The following is a 22246-nucleotide window of genomic DNA, read 5'->3' on the forward strand; positions in this document are numbered from 1 at the left end:
GATTTGCTCTCTGATTATCTACTTAATATCTATTTCTATCTAAGTATATATATAACATATACTTAGAAAATGTTCACATTCGCGATATTATTTTTCAGAAGATCTTATTTGAACATTAAAGGAGTAAAAGAAATGATAACATATATATTTCAAATGTCTGTTATGTATTATAGATAACTTTACTACATAAGTCTCATTTAATTCTTAAAAGTCTCTTATTCTTTGCCCTGCTGTCTCTCTGAAATCAAGATGGATTACCATGACCTCTGTGGAAGCCGCCCATGAAAATGCAGCCAGGCTTTCCATTCCTCCCATGTCCGCTTTCACAGCATGGCCCAGTCTGGAAATACAGCCTCAATAATTGCTGCCAATGCTTACATTGCTATGCATAGAGTATAAACTTCATCAAGTTGAACCGATCCACTTTTCTAGAATGAATGACTCTAGACAATGCTTGCTCTTTGGATATAACCTAAAGAAAAAAACTTAAATTAAAAAAAAACAAAAACCAAAAAAACAACCCTCCATAGCCTTTTGAAGTAGATGTATCTTATTTAGTTACATAGCCTAAGCAGTAGGCAAAGAGAGAGTAAGTAATTTACCAAGAGGAAGGGTTGGTTAAATCTGGTGTTGGGATTTGAACCAAACTTTTTCAGCCTGTTCAGTCCATGCTCTTTCCATGTCATAACCCTGCATCTCTTATACAGAATTGGGAGTAATTTTGTGTATACAGAATAAATAGGCATACAGTTAGAAATAGATGCAGTCAGCATACACACATTATTGCTATCTTGGCTACTCCTATTGAGTATCTAATGTGATAAAACATCTGTTCTTATGTTTTTATGGAGAAAATGGGTGACAAATGTTAATACAAATAGAATGATAAATTAATAATATAATGGAAAATTTCTTGTATTTTTCCATTTTTCTTTTGAAATGCAATGAATAGAAATTGAATTCAAAAATGGTGCAAAATTATTGTTATATAATTGTACACATTAAAGCCTAAAGCATTTGGACTCAGTTTAAATACAGAAACATTCATGTGGTTTGGAATTAAGGGACTCAGAAAGTAATATCCTTGGGCTAACTGTGGGAGATGAATTTCAAACTATTCAGATGACAGTAATTCTTCATTTGGACCAAGCACAGAAACAAGATTTAAATGTGGATCCAACACAGTGGATCTTTATAAGAGGATTTAGATGCTAAATTTAGTTATTCTTATGAAATCATGTTATTCATTGTCTTTTTGGTGCTTGTTGTACTTCTACTAACAGCTACTAACAGATGCTATTGTAAGTACCCATAGGAAACCGGAAAATGTGCTGAATTTTGTATATACTAAAGCTTAAGCTTTAGACATGTTACACTTAAAATAATACTTACAGCATGTGGTGGAATTAAGATCTGTAGCTCAGGGGCACTGTAGAAGTTGCTAAGGAAACACTGTGGGATATAGTATAACATCTCGAAGAGAAGCTTTTAAAAAAAAGTATAGAGAATGTATAGTAGAAAACAGATAAGATCAAAATTTTGTTTGAATCAATTTATAGGCTTACTTTCAGGTTTTAGAATTAATAATGGAAACATTGCTGTAACAAAAGATTATACTGACTGTGAACGGTAAGAATCCAAAGAAAGTTTATATATAAACAAGGGATCTCAACCAAAACTTGATGAACAGTTGAGACAATTAAATGGATAATACTGGTGATAGCATTGTGGGTTTTAGGCTTTAATTCAGAACAACATTTTAAGGTTTGCCTTAGTATCCACATATAACACAGTTTTTTGAATTGAGTTTTTTGAGTTTTCATCTTTCTCTCCCTTTTCTACACTCTGCTCCTCTCTCTAAAAAAAGACAATTTCTACAGCTCTGCTTTGGACATTACATTCATGTGTCTAGATCTCAACATTTTCATTGTGATATTCATTATGAACCTGTGATACAGTAAGTGCCAAAGTCACATAATAATTTTATGTAAGATTATCGAATATGTTCAGTCACTCAAATTTAAATGAACATTAAAATGAATAAATTACTGGCTCTGTTTTTTATGTGCTCATTATGGCACCAGGCCACCTAGAATATGCATCACTTTTTATACAGCACCTAATGCTAAGCCATGAACAAACAATAGAACTAAATAAGGGCAAATAGTGCCAAACCATGAATAGCTACTGTTTATTGATGATGAAGCTTTGAGCTTAACCAATTAGATAAACTTGTGATTAATAAGTGGATGCAGAAGTAAAATATTATAGACATTCATTATAAGTATGTACTTAATGAAATAAACACAGATACACATAACTTTATATAAAATTTTATTAGTTTTGATTTTTATCTGACCTTGCTCTCACTTTGAGAAAATCTGTAGTGATGACAGAAAAAGGCTGTCTTATATTCAAAAGTTGTTATATCATCACAATTGTAGAACACATATTTCTCTTATTCTTAGAATTAAATGTGGAACAGAAGCCATTGAAGTGTCCCTTCTTTAGTATTTTGTTTATTCAAGAATGTTTGGTATTTAAATATAAATTACTTTTATTAAAAAGTTATTTCCATTTATATTCCTTCCTCGTAAAGGTAAATTGTTATGTTTGCATATCAATCTTGTAGCCAGATGTGCAGCATTTCTTTAGACTTATGTCTTTGCTTCACTGGTTTCAGAGCTCATCACTTAAAAAAATATCCTAAATATCTTTGAAAGCTTAATTTTGCTTCATTTTTTTGTTTGATAATAATATATCTTCAAGTGATTTTTAAATAGTATATTTTTACAGCTCTGTTCTTGTTTTTTCACACTTGACAAATAACTTTCCTTAGTATGAAATATGTAGATTCTAAACTTTTCCTCTTTATTTTTAAATTAAACTTTACATTTTGTGATGATTATTATATATTCACAAGCAGTTGTGAAAAATAGGACAGAAAAAAAATCTCCTGTATCCTTTACCCATTTTCTCACAATGGTAATATTTTACAAAACTATAGTATAACATCACAAGGATGTTAGAGTTATACCTAAGTATTTCATTTTATGGGATGCTAATATAAATGATATTATTGTGTTTTTAATTTCAAATTCCACCTGTTTATTGTTAGCATATAGGAAAACACATGACTTTTACATATATACTAAAACCTTGCTGTAATCACTTATTAGTTCCAAGAGTATTTTTGTTGATTCTTCCAGATTTTCTACATAGATGACCATGTCTTCTGTGAAAAAAAAAGTTTTATTTCTTCCTTGCCAATCTATATTTCTTTTATTTCCTTTTCTTGTGTTATTAAATTAGCAACAACTTCTAGTAGAATGTTGAAAAGGAGCAGTGAGAAGAGAAATCCTTCTATGATAATTTTAACATCTGTGTCTGTTTTTTGTTGGTTTTGGTTGATCTTTCTGCTCATTATGAGTAATCTTTTGAAGCTCCTTTGTGTGCTTGATAATTATTTTTTATTGGATGCCGGACATTGTAAGTTTTGCCTTGTTGGATGCTTGATATTTTTGCATGTCTTAAATATTTTTGAGCTTTGTTCTGGGAAACAGCTATGCACTTTGGAAATAGTTTTTATCCTCAGATCTTGCTTTTAAGGTTTGTTATGCAGGACCAGAGCAGCAATTAGTCTAGAGCTAATTTTTCTCCTCTACTGAAGAAAGACCTTTCTGAACAATATATCCAATCCCCATGATTTAAGAAGTTGTCCAGTCTGGCTTTTAAAAACAGAATATGTGTGATTTCTAGATACAATTCTTCTAATTCCTTTAGGTCTTTTGTATTGTTTTGTTTTTCCTGGCCTTAGTTAATTTCCTCACATGCATGCGCTGATTATTGCTATGCTGAATTCTGATGTAGATTCTGCATATGTCCAGAATCTTGCTTTGTGTAGTTTTCACTTCTCCAGTAAACTTCTGTCCTAACAACTCTAAACACCTTGGTCTCATTGGATTTTGCCTCTGTTCTGCTCCCTGTACCACAGCCTGAAAATTCTCTTAATACTTTAAGAACAATTATTAGAATGACCTAGTTTTTTTTTTATATTACATTTTATTGTTGCCTGATGTCCAGTATCCTGAAAACTATTGGTTTTGTGTTTTAATGTGTTTTTAGTAGTTTAGATAGGAGGATAAATCTAATCATTATTTCATTTTGCCAGAAATGAAAGTCTCTTTTTTTTGTATTTTTAGTATATTTGATGCATATAAAGAATATACGTAATTTATATGTAAACTATAAAGAATAATATGAATAACATTAGTGAATCCACCATATAACTCAAAAACTATATTACTAATGACTGATAGCTACCTATGTGTATTTTCTCTATTGTCATCTCACTTCTTAACACAATAATCCCTTTAGTATTAATAGTTATTTAATTTTTATGTCTATTAGTCCCTTGATATTTTAAAATAACTTTATCCAATGCATATACACTTAATCAATGTAATGTTTATTGGGGCTTTTTTGAGCAGTATAAAAATAAGTATTTCTTCAGTTACTTAATATAAGGTTTCTAAGTTTCAAACACACTTTTTAGTGTGATCATTTATTCTTATAACTTATTAATATTCTATTTTACAAATATACTAAGATTTATTTAGCCATTTTCCTGACTTTACACATTAGTGAGGTTTCAATTTTATGTTATTTATGGATACTGATTTTCACAAACATTATTGTCTAATGCTATTCTCCCTTTTCTTTTTCTTTTTTTTGATAAGTAACTTGGTTGTTGTGATTTTTCCCATTGGCTGTCTGACTGATGGTAGGATCTTCCTGTTGTCATTAATATGTTACAATAATTTGTAAAAATAAGTCTTTTTACATACGTTTTTGCTTTTAATATGCTGAATTTCTAGAATTATGAGATACAGTTCTCTTTTCTCTGGGAAACATCTTTTTTTAAAAAAAGGTCTGCATATTTCTTCTGTGTCATTTGTTTTAGTCTATTCTTAAAGAAATTGATCAGCATGTAAACAAAATTTCCATTCTCTGGTCTCCTCTATTAGCTTTTCTTCCATTATTTTGATCTACTTGTTATTGCATTTCAAGAAAGCACATTTACAACGCACAGATTTATCATTTTACTGAATAATTCAACTTGTATTTATTAAATTTCTAATATGGGTTTCATATCCTCTGAACCTTATAGCCTCTACAGTAGTTTTTAATTTTCTTCTTTTTTTTTTTTTTTTTGGCGAGGCAACTCTTGGTTGACCTCACAGATTGCAAGAATCTTGTCAGCTTACAATCCCTTATTTATTTATTTTTAAAAAATTTTTTATGCCTACAGCACCTGGTCATCCTAGGTGGTCTCCCAACCAAGTACTAACTAGGCCTGACTCTGCTTAGCTTCTGAGATCAGATGGGATCATGCTTCTTCAGGGTAGCATGGCTGTAGATTGTTTTTAATTTTTTTACAATTAATTTATCTATTTTTCTTCTCATTCTGTCAATATTTCATTTTATCTTGTTGACTTCTCAGAGAAGCCATGACTTATAGGCTGTTGTTAGCAGTTTTCTGCCATTGTCTTTTGGATCCTGGACTAAATACGGTTTAGATGACAATTCTTTTTTATAATTTTTTTAGGTTCTTTTTCTTTCCTTTTTTTTTCTGAATCTTTTTATAATTTAAAAAGAAATTGTATTGGTTTCATGATTTTTTTTCTTTATTCACTTTAAGACAAAATTGCTTCTCACTTGATATTTGTTAAATAAAAGTCTGGTTTTACTGCTCATGGTTCTGTCTCCTCTCCACCTTAGGGATGGGAAACATATATTTTTAGAGAGAAAAATGTATGCAACTCATAATTCTAATTTTTTAACAGGCACTCAGGGTTGGAGTTCTGCTCTACTCTGACATCATTTTCTTCTACCGATATGGCTTTGTTCTGTTCTCCCTCAAAAAATTGGTGTAATAGCATATAGAGTTACCACTGGTCTTTCTTCCCCCACTGTCATCAACACACTTTAATTTTGGGGACTGGAGCTCTTACCAGTCAATAGATCAGTCACAGTCACTTCTAAAACCTCCATTTGTAAATATGTTAATGATCTTCAAATTAACCTGGACAGAATTTATTTCCAGTTTTAATGGGATTTTATAAACCTGTTAAAGTAATTGTCAATTTAATCTCAAGAACATATATACAATGATCTTGGAAGAATTGTATTCAAAATGAAAGAATTCAAAACAGTGTGGATATCCAATTAAAAGAGACTAGTTAAATAAAATGTGCTAGATATTGTTATAGGTATTGATTTTGTGAGGGTTAGGGCTTCTGAAATAAAGAAATCATCTTTCACCGAGGCCCTATGCAGATTCTTCAGTTTCTTCAGAGATATGGAGATACTTAAGAGAGTTGTCAACTTGTTTTTGGATGTTGGAGAGATGACAGGAACTAACTGGCATAGTTCCCTCAGGATGTTCCTGAATAGATTAATCTGTTAACTTCCTCACATCTCAAGTTTGCTTACTGTTTTTTGGTAACTACAAGCTTAGACATTTTCCAAGGCCCAACCAGGAAGAATATCTAATACATATTTTATAGCTATCTACAATATGTGTTCTACATTTCAGCTCTTTGCCTCTAATTTATTTCATAATAAAAATTTTTTTTTTCTAAAAAGTCTTCAAAATCTCTGGTCTTCTAATCTTCTTTTTCCTTCTGCTGTTTTAAGTGCTCTTATGATTTATTTCTTTATGTTATTTTTCAGTTCTATTTCAGTAAGATTTTGGTAGAGTTGGTAAATAATGCATGTGCTCAGTCTACCACCTTGAACCAAAGGTTTGAAGTTACTTTTATAAGCAGGAAACTAACTCTCCATTATGAAAAAATGCATATAAAAAAGCATATAAACCTGAAGCTATTAAATATTCAAGTTGTATTTATTTTAGGAGAAAATATTGTTTCACTAAAAGGTTCTAACTCAATTTTTAAAAGAGGTTATATCCTAAAGAGTTTAATATTTCAAATGAAGTCAGAAGGTAATATAAATAAATAAAAGTGTGCAAGATATATAGGGAATGGTAGACTCTGTGACATTCAAATTCACATGTACTCTAGCCCTAACATGACTCCTGGTGGGAGCCTGTCTGCAAGCAATATATAATCCTTGGTGTTCACAGAGGTGTAGCCAGATTCTAACATCAGGGGATGTTAGCATAAGAGGTTGAGGCCAGGCTACTGTGGGGGAAGAATGACCTTTCTTTTACCCTCAATGTTCTTCTGGCTGGTCTAATAATCAAATAAACATGAGACAGATTAAAAGAAAAAAGTAACCAAATTTACTACATACGTATGTATGAGAATTCCACGTACATGAGAGAGTCAGAGACCCCACGTGCATGAGAAGTTCAGAGATAGAAAGGAGCATTGAGGTGTATAAGATATCCTGAGTTAGAAATGAGGTAATGCACCTTAGGGGGCTTCAAAGGGTCATTGCAAGATGATAAGAAGAATAAATATTTAGTAAATAGAGTGTGTTCTGTCTTATAGATAAGGCAAAAGAAAATATCTATGATAATCTCTTATTGGTAAGGCCCCTAATTCAAATTCTTCTAGATAGTTAAAGAGAAGGGACAGAAGTATCTCTTGAGCCTGTGGCTAACTCGTTCTGAGGTAGCTTGCTCTGAATTCCCTCACTATGCATATGGTTGAGATTTCTGCTAGGTGTAGGAATGAGCACATAAAACACCTTCTATAGGCATCACACAGTCTTGCTTGTACATTGTTTCTTCTGATATCTATAATCATAATCATAAAATAAATGCCACACCAATGTGTTATTCAGAAAAATTCTGTTAAACATCACTTCTTTGAGAAACAGTGTTCCTCCCTTAATAATTTCATAAGATAGTAGGTCTTCTGGAATGTTCAACTAGCTAATAGAGAGATGTAATGGTTGAATTCATGTATATAGATAATCGATATCCAACCAGTTATTAAAATTAGATCAGAACATTTTTCTTTCCCAACTTTTAATTAGAAACACTTGTGAAAACACTGTAATGAATAATACCTGAAATGCATAAATAGTTAAATGTATTATCATACAATCCTGATATTCATACAAACATGCTTTTTTTGTTTGTTTTGTTTTAATCTTTTCTTTGATCACAGTTGATGATTATAGTTAGAAAACAAAAGAACTGGATAAAATATTTTGGACTATTAACTTTGAGAATAGACTCTGAGGACTATATGTTAAATTTATATCATATGAGCATCAATCTTATTGATGTTTAAAATTTTACTTTTAAAGACATGATTAAATGTATCTACTTATAAATAATAAAGTGTTCTCACATGATATGAGAAGATACTATGAGAGTTAATTCAACCTAAACGCCTTCTAAATGTCTTTGATATTTTTATTTTTCATTCTATTCAAGCTTCTTGGTGCAGAGAAATAAATGTGAATGGGGGAACTCTTGGCAGATGGGAGAGGTGGATGCATACCCTGCTTGAAATGTGTCTCTTCTGCCTCCAATCTTTTGGATTCTCATAATCTTGTTTGCATACTGCTTCCTCAAATGACTTTTCATCACAGTCCTAACCATCATATCAATATATTATCTTTCAATTTTGATTGACATAGTGTTCATTTTAGAGACTCTTCTCAGAGGAGCGTCTTTTGGCCAGCTACCATCATGGAGAAGTGAGCACCTGCTTAGTGGGGATTTCAATGGCCCTTTAAGATGAAACACAATAAATGTGTCTGAACTTTCCTGCATTAGCATTGCCTTCTTCATAGTAATTCTTACTTATTTCCAGGATGCAAACTCTTTGAAAGATATTTAAAAGTCATTTCTGCCACTATGCAATCTGTTTTTGTTTTCCTTGCAGAACTTTGTAGGCTCTAGGTAAACATTAATGGTTAAATTGCTTTTACTGTTATTATTCTCTTCATTGGATTATCTTTTATTTTAACTTGTAATAACTCTCAACTCACCTACTTCTTATTAGTTTTGTTCTCTTTCTCTAATTCCATTCTGGTCTTTTTCTTGATTGATATAGTATCATAAGCTCAGTAATTAACTTATTGCTGGTCTAATCAAGAGTTAGCATGTGCCATTATAATTTAATAATACAATTAGCCCTATTAAAATGGTAAAATAATTTACCTTTCAACATTCAATTCCTACATATGGCTTATTGTTTTTTTTTTTTATACAAATAGATCATGTGCCAAGTGTTAGAATTTCTTTTTTTTTTCTTCCTGTCATCCCAAGAACACAAAAAGTTCTAAAAGCTTTGGGAATAATTTTCATACAGACTATAAAATAAAGCTGTTCTATGAAAATATTTTGTTTGTATCAATATTCCTCTGAGTCTCTTTTATTTTTCTATGCCTTTTTAAAAACACGTATAGTCCCCTTACTGTTTCTTATTTTGTCTCTTTGCAACTCTCCTCTATTTGGCTTGTAATATAAAACTGAAGTACATTTTAACTAAATCGTTGCATTTTAAATAAAATTGCATGTCCTATATTATTCATTTTAATTATAATGTTTCTCTTTTCTTTCCAGAAACAAGCCAAATTCAAACAGTGTTAAAGCCTAAATTAGGTTGGGATTTCTTTATTGATTTTTTTTCTCCTGTGCATCAGGAGATCTATTCTTCAGTCCCCATAGTACTGACGCTCTTTACTTTGCTCTTGGTTAATTATTTATGACTGGTAAACCTCTGCTGTGTCCATTTGATGCCAAAAGATGGTTAGAGATGCCAAGAAATGACGAATGTGGTTAGGAAGTGGGCACTTCAAGGCATTGAGAGTTGTTGAATATAACACTACCTTATATATGGACAGAATTACTGCAAATGAATTGTTACAGAGTCTGACACTCTGGCAACATGAATGTATGTTATGCAGATAAAGAAAGCATACCAGTTTTATCTTCAATTCATTTTAGGGAAATATTTGTCATGTGACTTCATAAGCAATTTTCTGTAATAGCAGTAAAATTGACTTAGACAGGCATTTCTAAGTAAATTAACATAATTAATATGATTTTATTAACACAGTCAAAATGTTTTTCTCCCAGAAAATTTGACAGAACCCTAGCCCAGCGGTACTTGGCCCCTGGCAAAGTGAAACTATGTCTTCCTCCACGCCCCTTCCCACATCCCTATTGTTATTGATCCAGTGAATTTTCATAGGCAGAAATTTTCAGACAGGTGTCAGATGCTGGGAATATGAGTGACCTTGGGTAAATAAAAGTGACAATAACTTTTATTGAGTGCCCAATTTGTTCAAACCCCTAGACATGATGGGTGATCACAAAGAAACAGAAGGATCTCTTTATGCTTCTTTAGGGATTTACAGTCATGGAAAGAGAGGTCACCTATTAAGCCCAAATAGTAAGAAAGAGCAAGAGTTAGACAAGGCACCAGTCTAAGTTGTACAAAGAATACACCGAGCTTCAAGGAACAAGAATGACTTGCCATTTGGATAAATGCTGCAAGATTTACATACTTCTAAGAAGCACTGTGACTCGCCACTTCTGTGGCGCCTCAATCTTTTGTGATTTGTAATTCTTGTCCCTATTCAATTTAATTCAGCAAACATTTCAAACTATATGCTGCTATGTATAATATACCCTGTTGGATCTCATTGCTGCCATAATGATAAATAAAGTTTTAGCTTTATTTAAAAAAATTAATATTCTCTGTCTCCCTTTTTATCTGTGCATCTCTGACTCTGTCACTCTCTTTCTTTATATATACACACACTGAAACATACACACATGTTTATGTATCTATATTATATAATCACATATGCACACACATATATAATGCATCTGTTGACAAGAACAATACTTATAACTACAAGAAGATTATGATAGCATAGAGGAAGAAGCAAGTACTAATAAGAAATTTAAGTTCTTTCTGATAAAAGAAACAAATTTATATTGTAAATATCTGTATTTATGTTATTATTTAGAAAAAATTCATATAAATGTTAATTACAATGGGGCGGATGTAACCATAACTTCATAAGCAATAAATGATCAGCAGAATAATGAATGAAATACCAATCTATTGAAAGCAAAACAACACATAAGTGACAGATGGGAAAGGGTGGTTAGTATGGATTGTGGACAATAGGTAAACAAGAGAGGGTAAGTAATAATAAACACAGCACAGTGCTAGTGCTTTACGTATCTTATTGAATGCGATTCTTCTAACAACTCTATAACCTAGGAACTATGTTCCTATTTTGTAGGTAAAGAAACAGCTTCAAGCAATTTGTTTAGCTATGAACACCTATATGATTACAGAGAAGGTTTAATAAATGAGAAGCTAGGGTACGATTTACAACATCCAATAGGAAAATTATTTACATATATTTCTGGAGGAAAAGAGGAAATGCAACCATTTGGTATTGCTAATAGCAGCAGCTTAAATCTATATACAGAGTATAACATGAGTAGTAAACAGAGACAGACTCAGACTAGGAAGAAGAGTCTTTGGGGAACAGAATGAAAATAATCTGAAGAAATGTGTTTCATAGCTAAATTCTCAGCTCTTATTCACACTATGGTGAAGTAGTATTTTCTTTGTGTTTCATAGCTAAATTCTCAGCTCTTATTCACACTATGGTGAAGTAGTATTTTTGTATGCTAAATGCTTGGCCTATTGATATGATTGATGACCAAATTATTATGAACAGTATCGGAAAGAACTAAAGAGTTAAGGCTGTGCTGCTAACAGTATAAATAAAGGATCTTTCTCCATCCTCAAAACTAGATAAATAGTATCAGAATTTGCACAAGAGGATGAGCATGGTACCACTTTTTGTATATTCCTAAATGTCATTTCATCTTGGCTTAATGCAGAAACTAGTTCATATGGTATTTTCTTTGAACACTTTTGTAACTTATATGGGACAGAATTGCATTTTTAGGAGCTGTTTTCAGTTACACTAATAGCAAAATAAAATAAATTGCAGAAATGTCAAAATTCTCTGCCTAATTTACTTGACAAAAAGCTTCAGACTCAACTTTTTGATGTATATCCGTTGTAAAGTTTCAAGGATTTACTGTGATTTGGAAAAGTGGCTAACATTCAAAACTCACAATGCTTTATGCAGATCTGTTGAAATAGTTAAATTCTTCAGTGTCTACTATTTCTGCAATTTTAATGATAGCAGACAGAATACTTTCCAGGTTGTATAGAAACAGAAAGCAAAGTGTTTAATGTTTTTCTTACTTGGCCAAAACCACTGTATCACTGTAATATAAAACAAATGTCAAAGCAAAGGATATCCTTATTTTCAGGAATTGGTAAGAGAGTTTATAGCAATCTGAGCATATTTGGCTGAACTTTATATCTTTACTTAGGTCATCTTCAAAGAGTACAACTCTCTTTGACACTTTAAGACTCTTTGTGAATTTGGAATTAGGATACAAATTACTATATTCCCCCAGAGGCATTAGTAATTCACTGTTAGCAAGTCTCTCTATGTGCACTCTGTGTGGTCTTCCGGTTTATCTAGGCATAGAATTTTTCTACTTCTTCACATATTAGGAAGAGAGAGTCAAGCAAGTAGAAGGTGAATAAAATCACTCTCACATTTGTCAACATGATTTCTGAGAGAGAAATGGCAACAGGATTTTCATCTGTTATGTTCATTTCTCCATTCTCAGTGCTTATAACATTACTTAGCACATAGAAGCATTCCATACACATTTATTGAATAAATTAATAAGTGAATGAATCTGTGCTCATCATATGTAGCTTTTCAGGATGGCAGCAAACCAAACAATTAGTGAAGAATTAACTTCACTGCAGATTTAGAGTATGCACATAAAGATAATAAATTTCTTAATAACACAACACAAAATAATGTTGAACCATATTTGTTAATAGAAAGAATAAAATGGTTTTCTTTATTTTATTAATAATTGTTGTTAATATATTTATTTTAAACTGTAATCCTACAGAAACTCTCTGAACATCAAAATATCTAAATTTTGAAGTCTTCCCAGATGGCAAAACTGGACCTAGAGTTGGGAGTACCAAAAAGAGAGATTTTAACTTTAATAAGCTAGAGATCTTTATTAATTAGGAAATAAAAGATGACTCAAGAAATTCACATTGGTGGATGTTCCAAATGATAATTCTGAGATTTCTTTAGATTAGAACATTTTTCAATGTTATGATTCTTTTCTTAGTTTCTTTGATCACTATTCCTTCTGAACTCCTATGTATTTTATTTACCCAAACCATAATTTATTTATATATTTCTTAACTTCCCATCTTCACTGTAAGCCCATTAGGGGTAGGAATTATGTCATATTCTTTCCTGGTATCTACAGTGCCTAGGGCAGTGCTGTCAACGACGTATCCATTGATTATCAAGTCACTGAATAGGATATGAGAAAATATTATTATTTGCAGTGATAAGCTCTAGATACTTTGCTTATATTACCTAATCCTCACTACAACCATATGACATAAGTAGTAAAACTGAGATCAAAATTTAGGCTTGTCTGAATATATCTCTGTATAACCCATGCAATATAAATGATTATCTGCCAGCATTTCTAATCTGAAGCCTCGAATAAGTGCTCTGCTTTTATATGGTATTGTAGTCTTCTTAGATTCTGCATTTTGACCAAGTCATATAGAAGACTTTTGATATATATTGTTCTCTCTAGGCATTTTGTAGGCATTGGTGAAGTAATACCTTTTTCTACATATTGGAAGTTTGGCTGGAAGAAAAATCATAGGTGGAACATACATAAAAACTATGAATTTTGATGCAAAATTAGTATGAATGACAAGACTTTTCATGGCTAAATGTTTTCACCTCTTTTAGTCTTTTGAATTAAATACAGGTATGCAGCTTGGCATAAATGAAAGTATGTATTATTTAAAATTTATTATTCCCTATCTCTTATTTTTTTCTGTTAATTGCCAAGAAGCATAAAGCAAATTTAAAACTTAGTATGTGCTTTAAGAACATTTAATAAAAATACATGGTGTTTTTATTTTTTTCAACCCCTACCCATTTTTTATTACTTATAGAATATACTAGGTTTTAATTCTAGTAATTATTATAAAAAGTTTATGCAGAGAAATAAGCCTAGTCCCTGTGTATAGGAGAATAAAAGACCTACTTTTCTCTTTTCTGGTTTGGTGTTGGTGTAGATTTTTGTTTATCATTTCCTCATTTTTCAACATGACCTGAGATTTCACTAGCGGTGTTTAGAAACTCTTGTCAGTCTTCGTTTTGCAAATGGTCATTTATATCATTATGCTAATAAGTCAAATAAGTTTAACATTGGCCTATGAGTAGATTTGAGTAAGCTTCTGGGAAACCTCTGCAAATTCACAAAGTTAATGGTTTGACCTCCCAATTCTCCAATGTAAAATAAGCTCTAATGATTTTGGAGGCTCTTAGCTTCCCTGAATTTCAAAAAAAAAAAAAAAAAGAGCTCCCATTTACTTCAAAATACTTGACTTTCCTTATAATCTAATTGTAAATGAATAATCTCTTATTTATCTTCTAAAATGACTCATGCCTGTATTTGGTTGGAACCCTTCTTCATGACAAAGAAGAAATACTTCTTAGCAGATGTTCTGAACAAAAACAGTGAATTATTTGGAATTTGTAACACCAGAAGGATATTTCAAAGTGGCAGCTCATGTATTTGAGCAAATACCCAAAGAAGAACTATGATAAATACTTTTAATATTTAATTACTTGATTTACAGAAGATTGGTAAAGTAGGAAGGAATATCTGTATTAGATAAAGATTTGGCATGTGTACTTTTAAGAACTTAGAAAGGAACAGTTGAAATTCAATTTCTTTAGCATCACTAAATTCTAATAATTTTTTCTTAAACTGAAACTTTGCCTACCACATTACATATCTAGCTCTATTCTTAATAAGTGGTTACTTATTCATAGCTAATATGTGCGTAAGCTGGTGCTGGTCTAAAGAAGTCTTACTTTTTTTTGTGGTTAAAATTAATGTAAACAGGAAAAAAAATAGGATGATTTTAGAAATATTGAATGTTGGTATAATGTATTTTTGCTATACAAACAAAAAGATTATTATTAATAGAAGAAGCTAATAGCATAAGTATAAAAATAGGTTAATCAAATAATTATCCAATTTGATAATGAATGATTTTTTTCTGACCACTAATATTCTTTGTATTTATTAAAAAGATAGTAGCAAAATCTCTTATTTATGACTCTTATGACCATCATATTTCTGGTGACTTTAGAATTTACAAAGCAACAAGAGAGTATTGTACTAGAAGAGTCCATGGGTATCAATGTTTTCTGATCTTAGAGGAGAAAGAGAAAGGCAATTTCTTGTTTTTTTTTGGACTGTAGTCTCTCTCTTTAATGAATTCATTAAATTTGTTCACTTACTTTAATGCTTTCTAATTAGCATCTTTATTAGTTTTCAGTTTTAGAAGGTAAAGGCTGAAGAGCTGTTTTTATAAGGTATAAGAATTTGTTCAAAACTGATGTTATTATTCTTAATCTTCAGGGTCCTGGCTTGGAGCAGAAAGAGTTTACATAGTTAATTTCCTTCCAATTCTGTAACAGCCAAATAAGGCAATGGTATAGTTAAGCAAAGATTTAGAAACTAAGCATGTTACCTTCTGTCCTGGATGATTTGTCCCTGATGCCATTTCACATTAAGAATATGATTAAAATCCAAAGGAGAACAAGGAGCAACTTTGAATGAATAGCAGAATCCCACTGTGAAATGTCTTGTGTTGCTTGCATTGATTTTGGCAGGGAACACAGGACAAAGGAAGACACTAGAAAGATAGCTGCCTCGTGCCTGGTTAATAAAGCGGATAGTACTTTTATAAACTGAATGGCCAATGCTGTGTCTCAGAAAGGACATTGTGTGTTGCTGATTCACTTAAGTGCACAACATAGACAACTGTGCTTAAAGGTACTTGTTTAGAAATTAACTGTAAAAACTAAATAAATAAATCCCTCCAAGTTGCAATTATGTTGCTAATATCTTAAAAATGGTCTATTGTTTGGGAAACCTAAGACATATTTCCTTAAAATGACATTCTCATCTCTCATTATAGCATCTTTGAATAGCAGATATCGTAAAGTAGTACTTACAGTGAGAATAATTTGCTAGGAGACAGGGTTATTATAAGAGAGAAAGTAAGAAAATATAGCATCATGAATGCTGGTTCTGAGAACTTTTTAATGAAGTTTTAATGAAGACTGTGAAAGATTAAAAAAAGAGATAAATTATTTCTACCTGTTGGCTAATTTATATACTTTTTATAACAACCTATCATTCTGTTCTTATTTTTGCATTGATCAATAGGTTCTTGCAGCCTATAGTGTTTAAAAATTGAATTGCAATGATTGAAACATATGTAAGCATTTTTATTCTGTAAGAAATGTCACTTGTTTGCCATTGAAATGACATTCATAGACCTAAACTTCTATATTTGGCATACTTTTGGTTTCATTAGTATACACAGGCGTATTGACACTGTGGCTTAGTCCTTTGGTATCAGTGACTTTGGGACATGGGCAAGGTTTTGCCACTAATGTGCCTGGAAACTTTTGGCTTTAATTGGAAATTCTTTCTGTAGAAGTTTTAATCAATATAATAAATAGAATCATGGATAGAAAGAGACTTCAAGAGATCATTTCTTCTCTTTCTTGTCTTCAGGCAGGGGAAAAAGAGATAACTCTTAACCAATATCGAGGTCTTCTCATCTAGCCAAAACTAAATGAAGAGTTGAATAATTCTCTAGCGAATTTTGGTTGACTTTATGAGCAATATAAGTATTTTTAGGGGAAAAAATTCCATTTTTGTCTGAAGGAGCCATCTTAAATTAACTTGTAACTTTCTATGATACTTCGACTACGTAGATGTATTTCAAAAGGTTGATTGAATAATTTGAAGTACTTTGGAAAATATAAAATTTCAATGATGTATATTCTTTCCTCTATTTTTTCTCCAATGGGAGTAGATAGGTTTATAATAACAGTGATGATAAATGTTGCACGCCCACCTTCTCTTATTTTCTGCAAATCCTTCTTACTAATCCCCTCAGCCCACATTGACTATCACTGCTTTCAGAAGTCCTAGGATGTTTCTCAAATGGATTCTCCAAAAGTACCCTCTACAAAGTTCTCTCCTTAAGCACTGGAGACACTTTGCCAGATATCATCATCAATAATGAATGGGATTCCTACAATTCTAATATTGCACAGTGGGGTGTGGAAAGTTTGGAGAGAAAGTCTTGTTTCCCTTGTGTGTTCTTACAGAGGTAGTTCTGCCTGTGTTCCAACGTGTTAGAGTTTTAGTGTCATAGCTTTCTTAGTTCTTACAGTTTCCTTGCTCTTCAAAAGAATTATTTGGGAAGCAGATGTGAAGATGGAAGTCAGGCTTTCAGAACAGTCCTACTGTTGATGGTTTAGGATGCACAACTGGTTTAAGATCATGGCGTCTGGATTTGTTTAGCTTCAGGATTTCTTCCAAGAGCCCTCCTGAAGACAGTCTCCTGGAGAAACCATTTCCCTATTTTAGACTTACACTGATATAGCCAAGTACCACTTAAACTCATGCTGTGACCTCCTCCACACTCTACCCGCATTACTATTCATTACATTACTTCATGAATTTTACGAATTTAGTGGCAAATTAACTTCTGCCTTATAATTTCTTTAATTGATCAAGGCTTCAGTTATTTCACTTACCCTAACTAGGCTGCAGAAAAGTGCAACTATGTGTATTTCACATAGCATTTTTTTTTGTGTGTGTGGAAGGTATACAAACTTAAAGGTTTTGTGATTTCATTTACACCTCTTGATCTCTTTATTTCTCCCTTATTGTAACATTCATTTGGAGGCATCTACAAGATTTGAGATATGGTTTTCGAAATCACTCCAGTTATAACAAACTGGAACTCACACTTTCTTTTCTATAAAACTCATGACGTCTGTAGTCTTTTTAAAAGAATTTTCATGTGGGAAGAATAGATCAAAGAATATACCTGGAGGAGCTCAGCAGTTCCAGCGCAACTATATTGAAGCTGTGATATTTCTTTCCATGTGCTATTCTGGGTTAAGTTTTTGGTTTATTTGTCCTAAAATGTATTTTGTTCTATTTAAAAATGACCTTCACTGACATCAAGGTAAGGAGAAAATGAGATAAATATCATTTGCCTAAGTCCCCAGTAGGGCTGCTATGTGGTAAAGCCACTCTGTTCACCAGGATGTGACATTGCTGCAGACAGAAGGTGGCGCTGTTGATCAGGAACAATCCATAACCCCACAGTTTTCTATCAAACTCATGATCAAGTTGTTATCATCACAGTCATTCTTCACCGAACAGAAAAAAATTATAAAATCACAGTCAACTGTAACTTATTTGGGCATTTGACTGCTTAAAATCGGCCTGAAGAATGCTCCCACCATGTTATTCTTACGATTTGCTGTAAATCTTGGAAGCTGTGTGAAAAAAAATAAGTTAAAATATAGCACATATTTCCCTCCATGCAGTGAGCTTTAATATTATCTGCAACGACGGCAAAACATCCAGGGGCCTGGATAACTCACTGATTTCAAGAAAAATGCAGACATTTAAAACCAGAGCAACATTGTTGTATTTGAATATTAATGTTTCCTGAACACAGAATAGTGAAAGAACATTCTTTGACTATAGGTTGTTCACTGGATAACTATTTCTTTGGTGTGGTACTCAGCAAGCTCAGGTGCCAGAAGAGGAGCACGTAATCGAACAGTACTGTGGTCACATCTCGAGGCCCCTGGATGTGGTTCTTGGAAGGGGTGATAAGTACCACGGACAGGCTCAGGCTCCTCTCTTCGTGAAAGACCCAGGGATGGGCAGGAAAGGTAAAAGTCAGTTCACCTAAAACCATCTGCAATAACATGGAAATAGATCAATATTGCAAAGCTATTTTAAAGTTTAAAATAAGGGTTAGGGCTAAAAGTCAAATCAAGAGAACCATGAGCTGACTAAAAATCTAGGCAGCAAGAGGCAAGGGATGGCAGGGTGTTTTACATAGCTACTGAGAGAGAGATCCAGATGCCTCCTATTAACGTATTAGTTAACACCAATTTGGGAGAATTGTATGTAGCTTGAAAGATCTATTTATATTTTGTGATATATGGTGACATCCTCAGACAAGAAGAGAATCTTAATTAGCAATAATCGTAAGCTTGAATCTTTCTACTGAACTTGAGAATATTGTTCTCCTTTTTTCAAAAATTTACATTTTAAGTTTCTTTACTTCATGGTTTCTAGGTGAATCTGTATCTCATCCTGGTAGGAATAACCAGCATAGAGATCTTTAGCAGGAGGCAGTAAAATATACTGATTTGGAAACAGACTCTAAAACCAGATTATTTTCTGGTTTATTTTCTACGCTTTGATTTTTCATTTGGGGATAATGATAGTAACCAACTTGTGGGGTATTATGGAGCCAATCAGTTTATATAGGTAAAGCATGATGAAAACTATAGTAAGGGTGGCATAAGAGCTTGCTACATAATTCCTCTTCATTCAGGGAAGGCTGTGAAAGAATACAAAGAGCAGATGGAGGATGCTTTCTTTTAGCTGGTACCTAATCTCAAAGTGAGGTGATGATTCTTTTTTTTTTTGGAGTATGCCCTGGACTTTTGACATCACAGGTGCTTTAGACTTTACTGTATAACATAGACAGAAGGAAAAAGTATGTCAATGATGGCAATAATCTGCTACTTGACAGCCAGACAATAAGCCTCTAAACTGTATATTTAACTAGCTCCCTAGATGACTTTCTGAACAGAAATATTTTTAGAAAGAAAAAAAAGAATGTTCAGCGTAGTTGTGCTGAGATTTTCACACATCTGAGTGGGCATGCCTATCTGATCTTAAACATTAAGACAAAAACAAAAGTATGTGTTTGGAGATATTCTGGATGCTAAAGATCCTTTTTAGTGAGTTGGTCAATGTAATACTCTTCCATTGGAATTTTCATGAGACAATTTTTTTTTTTTTTTTGCTAAAGTGCTTCAAAATACTACGGCCAAAGAGGATCCCCTTAGGTTTATATATTTCACTTTTGTTTATTTATTTCTGATACCAATTTTAGTGACTTTTATTTGATGTAGACTTTATTTTTCCCTTTAATAATTTAAAAAGTACAACTCTTTCAAATACTTCCTAATTTTAGAAATTTTATTTTATAGGATAGGGAAAAAGTATGTTTATGCTGGAGTACATTATTCAAAGGAACGTGAAGCTTATATAGAATAATATTTATGTATGATGTCTATTGATAATCTCAGTCTTTTGATTTATACGACTCCTCCTCAGATTCCCCAGGCTGGGCCAGTTGCCTTGACTTAGTGATTCCATAATATTCTATGTGCTTTCCTATCTTTAGGAGAATAGCATTATAATCGACTAATTGCATCTCTAGTTTTATCACTAGCTCCACGTGTAAGCAAAGACTGAATCTTGTTCATTGCTCTGTCCATAAAATTTTGTGAGATGTCTATAGTAATTACTCAATAATATTTCTTGAATTAATGAATGAAATGAATGATGGAAGGTAATTAAGTGGTGCGTGTGTGAGAGAGAGAGAGAGAGAGAGAGAGAGAGAGAGAGAGAGAGAGAGAGAGAGAGAAGGACTTGGAATTGAAGGTAAAAGATTGTCATTTGAGTTCTAAAGGGGAGGGTAGACATACAACTAGCTTGCCTGATTTTCCTTGAGAATTTCTTCAAGGTATGTGGGCTCTAAACTCTCTGCTCCTTCTCTGGGTGTTTCAATAAATTTAGAGGTGCTGTGAGAAATTTCACTTTTTTTTTTTTTTTAAGGAAGCACCAATAGTTAACATATGTTGAATGCTGGGAGAACAACTAACTCAAGGTAGTTCACAGACTAAACATTAGATCATAGTACATTCTTTTCAATTATATCATATCTTTAAAAAGTTGTTGCCATAAAAAGCAAGTACAAAACGAAAATTTGGATGTTCCATGAGGTTTCAAAATTCCAGAAGTTGTGCAGGGCCCGACAAAAATACACATCAAATTAGTAAGGAATCGCAGTTATTTAAGGATAAAACAACACTTATTTTTCTTTCAGTTTTTTGTGTATTAGCTTTTCAAATGTCTACTAAGTTGTTAGGACATAAACACTTATTAAGTTGTTTGCCTCTCACAACTTAATAAATGGAACCATTAGATATTTCTTTGGGTGAAAGGCATTCTTTAAAAATTACTGAGAAAAACTAAGAGCACCCTAAACTAAAAAAGTTTTAGAGACTTCAAGGATAAAAACTGGAAAACTGGAAATGGAGCCTAGGATGCAAATTTCAGTTTTTCGAAGGTGCGATGCTGCCAGTGTTGCAGTTTTGTTCCTGATATTTGGTCTACAATTGAAGGTCAGGACAGATAATTAAATAGAGACCTCCAATTCAAGTCTAGGTGAACAATTTAATTATATTATTGTTTAATAGACTTATTGCTACATGAGACTTGGTTTTATTTCCACACAGACCATAAAGCCTTCCCAATTAGATCTTTTTAAATTACCCATGGATCAAAGACTATAGAACCTAGAAATATGACAGGCAAATATAATTCCTGAACTTTCATTTAAAAATGTAGGATAATACTTTATTTTTATTCTTCTTTTAAATACTGCTGCAAAATTCTAAAGCAATGATTGGCAGTATTGTTTCACTGAGTTTTACTTGAAGTTGATATTAGCCTTTTAGAGATTTCTATCAGTCAAATTGAAGAAATTAATATAGAAGTATCATGTTATTATGATTTTGGGCATCAGTGAAAATTGGACTTTTTTTTTTCTTACTTTAAACAATTAATTAACAATCTAACTTGACAACAGATTTTTTTCTTTATCTCATTATAAAGAAAGATCATAATTCAAGAGACTTTGGAAAACAACATTGATGAATTTTAGATTAACATTTTAATAAAAATACTGTTTAGTAATCTTTTTTTTTCCATAAATGCTTTCAGATAGCTCTCTAAAAGTACCAAAAATGTATATAGCAAATGTCCTCAATATTTGCTCCTTGCGATAGACATAGAAAATATTTCCATGGCTTGCATATTAATCTTGTGATTTTCTCTGTTTGAAAAGAAAAAGAATATGCATGACCTGGCAGTCTATCTGAAGGCAGTATTTTCCCTTGATGAATATCTCATCTTTTTTTTTAGCACTGCAAAGTA

General features: G+C 32.2%; 1 pseudogene; it reads right to left on the reverse strand.

Moving 5' to 3' along the window:
• Window positions 1–5302: 5302 nt before the first annotated feature.
• On the reverse strand, window positions 5303–5421 carry LOC111741495 (annotated as a pseudogene).
• Between the last annotated feature and the right edge of the window lie 16825 nt (window positions 5422–22246).

The sequence above is a fragment of the Pteropus vampyrus genome, unplaced genomic scaffold (genome assembly GCF_000151845.1).
Source record: "Pteropus vampyrus isolate Shadow unplaced genomic scaffold, Pvam_2.0 Scaffold3, whole genome shotgun sequence".
Lineage (NCBI taxonomy): Eukaryota > Metazoa > Chordata > Mammalia > Chiroptera > Pteropodidae > Pteropus > Pteropus vampyrus.